Genomic DNA, 6,139 nt, shown 5'->3' on the forward strand with positions numbered 1-6,139 from the left:
GCCCCAACACTTCATCTACCACTGTCAAGTTCTGTCTGTTTCATCTTCTTTTGTTATCTCTGTTCAACTGGATGTAGGGTTTGTTATAATGCATCTCATTTTGGCCATCCATTTTCCTAGATCTCCATCTGTCTCATCCACAGCACCACTCCCAATTCCCAAGGGGAACGGCAGAGATTGCCATGTTCACAGGTGAATGTGCTGGTGTAAATCAACATTATCACACTCATCCAACCATTTTTTTGATAAGGTCACATTGACTGATTGAAACACCTAGCTGATCCAACACAAACATTTGCATTGAATAGTGTTGCTACGATCTTGTTATAACTCCATATTATTCATAGTCATAGGATTTGGCACATTCCTGTTCCTCTCGGAAATGTGAAATATGAACTATAATTTTGACTTTTGCTCTCCTAATGATATCAGAACTAAGTGGTTGAGCTATAACTTCAAAATAACACTCATTGTTATTACATTGTTAGCACACCAGACATAAAATCTTCAAAATCCAATCATGCCGCCGAACCTGTCACGAAGAGTGCCCTTTTGTAGGAACACTTCATATCTTGAAAGGCTTATTATGAGTTGGTTAAAGTTTGCTTGGGTCCGATCCACCAGGGTCCGCCAGAGTCAATTCTTCAGAGACACTTTTCATTGTCCTGACAACCGCCTGTCACTGCCCCGTGGGTTCAATGTCAGTGACAGTTTCACCATTTACCAGCAGATTAAAACACTATCTGCAGTCTGAAAGAGAGACTTAAGAGACTTTGAGAATAGCCAGAGGATGGTTCATGTACCCCTGTAGGTACAATGTAGGTACATGATTTTGTATTTGAAATATATGTTGTTGTTTTTAAAAACTTTTGTCTCAGTCATTATTGATATGTAAATGGCCGTCAAAGGTCTTTTCAGTGCACTTTGGCATGTGCTCTTAAAAATAGCATATGAGCTCAACTACCATGGTCTGCATGCGCCCTGACTCGTGTGGGAATGACATGCCACATATCTGCCTCATCCTCCCCTCCTGCCGCCTCCTGTGTCCTCATTTGAGAGGGCTTAGGGGACTTGAACAGGAGGACTGATCGCGTCCAGCAGTGCATCTGTTTGCATTGTCAGTCAGAGCCTTACCGGGGGATTCGAGGTCAGTTCCAGTTCCACAGCTGAATGTTCCATTCTTAAAGGCACACAGAGACTCAGAAATAAATGGATTTGATTGGGCCATCACCAAGGACAGAATAGTAGTTGGATGAGCAGTTATTATTTATTTGGAAGATAATACTGATCAGATTCATGCTTATACTTTAATAGTGATAGTGTGTTCCTCAAGGCATGTTTGTGGTACAATTTATATATACAAAATTGAAATAAACATCACACCTTTGATGAGATGTTTGTGTATCTGTGTTGTCTCAGTTTCCTTAAAGACCTTTTAGGCATCCATTCTTCCTGTGAACATAAATAGAACAATTGAGTGAATTTCAGATGAAGACAAAGAGACAGGAATAATCATAGGCATCATCCAGAAACAATAGCTTGGGATGAACGGTGCAAGACACCCAGTAATGCCAAGGGAGCCATAAGGGTAATATTTAGGGATGCAGGAGCCGTTATGAAACAAGTGACATTCCACACATTCTAGATTGCTGACACAATGACAAATATACTAGGCTACATCCAGCACCTCTCTAGCTCTCTGCTTTCAAAACAAACATACAGTACGTACACACTATGTTGTTGGGGATTCTCAATTTACAACGTTGGAGATTCTCAATGTACAACGTTCATGTGTAGTGCAGCTTTTAGCCACATAGTGGCAGTAACACTACATTAATATAGGCCCATAAACTGACCCAGTTATTCTAGGATTGGGCATTGGAAGGAGATAGGATGCATACATGTGGAGTGAGATAGAACTAGAGCGATGGACTGACTACAATACAGTTCAGCCCAGAGGGTATAATCTGCTACTACCATTCTTCACTCCTCCAGCTAAACATTTTAAATGGCATGTATATTGTTGTTTCTTGAATAAACTATTTAGTCATCAAATATTAATATCAGCAAAGTGGGTTTAAAAAGAGGGCTTGCTGTCTGCACACTGCAAAAATGGATCTTCAGACTCAAAACTTAATCAAAATAGAATATTTATTTTTCCAAAAGTGAGACAGTTCCAAGGTGCATAGCGCCCAAAATGCAATGGAGCAAGTTAGAATAAACCTTTCAGCTACAGTATCTTTAGTACGTGTACATAAAACATGTTCTTTACTTGTTGGGAAACTACCAGCAGGTACACTCATTCATAGAATATTACAGGAGTTGCCAATAAGACTATGTGGGGAACATTCCCCTGGTAAAATGGGTATTTTGCTGTAGGCCTACATGGTGGGATAAGGGTAAAGTTACCACCCAGTGGAGGCTGGTGAGAAGGGCTACAGGAGGATTGGCTCATTGTAATGGCTGAAATGGAATAAATGGAACGGAGTAAAATGTGTGGTTTATATATGTTTGATGTGCTTGATACAGTACATTCCATTGATACCATTCCAGCCTTTACAATGAGCCCATCCTTCAATAGCTCCGCCCACCAGCCTTCTCTGTTACCACCGCCAACCTTTGAAGAGACTGCTCTTTTGCCTGTGGGTGGAAGAAAACTTCACTGGTGTTGATGTTGATTTAATTTGAATAGCCGGTGGACTAAAAAAATGTTTCTACCATATATTTTCATTGGCCATTTCCCATGATTGGGTCATGCTAGTGATACTAATGATTCTTCACTATAACTATATACTCTGTTATTTCGATGCAGGTTAAATGTCAGGTTTTGTATCAATATTGGCAAGTGTTAGTTTGTTTATGATAGTTCCCTTTAAGTTTAACATTTCTTTTTGATACTGTCTAACTAAAAAAGCAGCATTCCCCAGGAGAGGATTAACTTCACATCAGCTCTGATGAATTCATGAACTTCTGAGACAAAATAATTACGAACTCCTCTTTGAATCTGAGTATTTCACCAAAACTCAGTTGTCCTGAGTCAATACAGAACTGCCAGGACCTAGGATCAAGGGAGACACTCAAGTTTTTTAATCCTGTACCTCTCGACACATTCACGAAAATAGTCATGGCCTTCCAGCTACCTACTGGACCCTATTCCAACTAAACTACTGAAAGAGCTTGCTTGGCCCTCCTATGTTGAACACAATAAACGGCTCCCTATCTTCTGGATGTGTATCAAACTCACTAAAAGTGGAAGTAATAAAGCCTCGCCTGAAAATTAAAAAACTATAGGCTTATATGGAATCCCCCTTCCCCTCTCAAACATTTTGGAAAAAGCTGTTGCGCATTAACTTACTGCCTTCCTGAGTATAATGTATACAAAACGCTCCAGTCTGGTTTTTTACCCCATCATAGTGCTGAGACTGCACTCATGAAGGTGGTAAATTGCCTTTTAATGGCGTCAGACCAAGGCTCTCCATCTGTCCTCGTACTCCTAGACCTTAGTGGCGCTTTTGACACCATCGATTACCACATTCTATTGGAGAGATTGGAAACCCTAATTGTTCTACATGGACAAGTTCTTGCCTGGTTTAGATCTTATCTATCATAAAGATATCAGTTCATCTCGGTGGATGGTTTGTCCTCTGACAAATCAATTGTATGTTTCGGTGTTCCTCAAGGTTCCGTTTTAGGACCACTATATATTCTACCTCTTGGTGATGTCATTCAGAAACACAATGTCAACTTTCACTGCTATAATGACAACACACAGCTGTACATTTCGATGAAACATGTTGAAACCCCAGAATTACCTACCCTGGAAGCCTGAGTTTCAGACATAAGGAAGTAGATGGCGGCATTTATTTTTTACTTTCAAACTCAGATAAATCAGAGATGCTAGTTCTAGGTCCCAAGAAACAAAGATATATGCTTATTGATCTGACAATTAACTTTACTTGGCTCATTGCGCTCTCCTTGTGGCGGGCATGGTGACTGAAGCCTGGTTGATTTATTTAGATCCCAATTAGCCAATGGCGACAGACAGTCTTCCTGGGATCTGACACATAATGAAAAAGAGATTACAGACAAAATACTTTACAGTACATACAGTTAAAAACATGAACATGTAGTGTGTAGTGTGCATCTATCAGTTACACATACATGTCAGTACATACACACAACAAGTACGTCACATGAAGGGGTATTGCTTTATTTGTTTTTTGAAACAAAGTTTGCTGTTCACTTGTACTATATAAGATCAAGATAAGAATAAACTAGAGCCTGCAGGACTTGCTTTGTGGAGTGTTGTGTCAAAAAAGCAGAGGATCTCTTTATTAGGGACAGACCTTTCCCCATCTTTACAACCATTAAATCTACAGTACCAGTCAAAAGTTTGGACACGTACTCATTCAAGGGTTTTTCTTTATTTTGTACTATTTTCTACATTGTAGAATAATAGTGAAGACATCAAAACTATGAAGTAACACATATGGAATCATGTAGTACCAAAAAAGTATTAATTCAAGGCACACTTAACCAGCATGGCTACCACAGCATTCTGCAGTGATATGCCATCCCATCTGGTTTATGCATAGTAGAATTATCATTCATTTTTCAACAGGACAATGACCCAACACACCTCCAGGTTGTGTTAGGGCTAATTGACCAAGAAGCAGAAGCAGAGTGATGGTGCCGCATCAGATGAGCTAGCCACAATCACCCATCCTCAACCCGTTTGAGATGGTTTGGGATGAGTTGGACCGCAGAGTGAAGGAAAAGCAGCCAACAAGTGCTCAGCATATGTGGGAACTCCTTCAAGATTGTTGGAAAAGCATTCCAGGTGAAGCTGGTTGAGAGAATGCCAAGAGTGTGCAAAGCTATCATCAAGGCAAAGGGTGGCTACTTTGAAGAATCTAAAATATATTTAGATTTGTTTAACACTTTTTTGGTTACTACATGATTCCATATGTGTTAATTCATAATTTTGATGTCTTCACTATTATTATACAATGTAGAAAATAGTAAAAATAAATATACCCTTGAATGAGTAGGTGTGTCCAAACTTTTGACTGGTACTTTATAAGTTTTGACCATGACAGTGTATAATCTAAGTTAACACACCAAGTAATTTAGTCTCCTCAACTTGTTAAACAGCCAAACCATTCATGACCACATTCAGCTGAGGTCTAGAATTTAGGGAATGATTTGTACCAAATACAATGCTCTTAGTTTTAGAGATGTTCATGACCAGTTAATTACTGGCCACCCATTCCAAAACAGAATGCAATTCTTTAAGTGTTTCAGTGACTTCATTAGCTGTGGTAACTGATACATATATGGCTGAATCATGAGCATACAAGGACACAGATGCTTTGTCTAACGCCAATGGCAGGTCATTGGTAAAACTAGAAAAAAGTAGAGGGCCTAGAGATCTGCCCTGCAGTACACCACACTTGACTGGTTTGAGATTAGAGAAGCTTCCAGTAAAGAAAACATTCTGACTTGTGTTAGATAGATAGCTCTGAATCCATGATATCTCAGAGGTTCAAAAAGCCATAACACATATGTTTTCTCAACAACAGGTTATGGTCAATAATATCAAAGGTTTCACTGAAATCTAACAGCACAGTTCCCACAATCGTAAATACTCTGCTTCTGGGGCTGTAGTAATTGAGATTGGAATGTGTGATTGTGGGACACAGAGAGAGACTTGGCCAAACTCCTAATCCCGAAAATGTGAGAATTAAACAATATTTCTAGTTTTGAGAATGTGGGAATGGTCAATGGACACTTAAGGGACAGTCATGACGAGTGTGTTTAATTTGGTGATCTCATACATGTGGATGATCTTCTTCATGTAGTGTTTGTAAACACCCTGCTAGGTTGATTAATAACCTGAACCAGATTACAGGCACTGGTTACATTGAGAAGCGTCCTCTTGAGCGGACAGCTTGATGAAAACCAGTCAAGATTCAGGTACACTATCAAGCATTTATTTAGATACTGACTGTTAGCACTTGGTGGCCTAGAGCAACACCCCAAAAGAAAAGGCTTTATATGTGCCAGGTGAACCTGCAACCACAACACTTCAGTAACACTTTACATAAGATCTTCTCTCAGCATTACAGGGATATGGCTC

The sequence above is a fragment of the Oncorhynchus nerka genome, linkage group LG9b (assembly GCF_034236695.1).
Source record: "Oncorhynchus nerka isolate Pitt River linkage group LG9b, Oner_Uvic_2.0, whole genome shotgun sequence".
Taxonomy (NCBI): Eukaryota; Metazoa; Chordata; class Actinopteri; order Salmoniformes; family Salmonidae; genus Oncorhynchus; species Oncorhynchus nerka.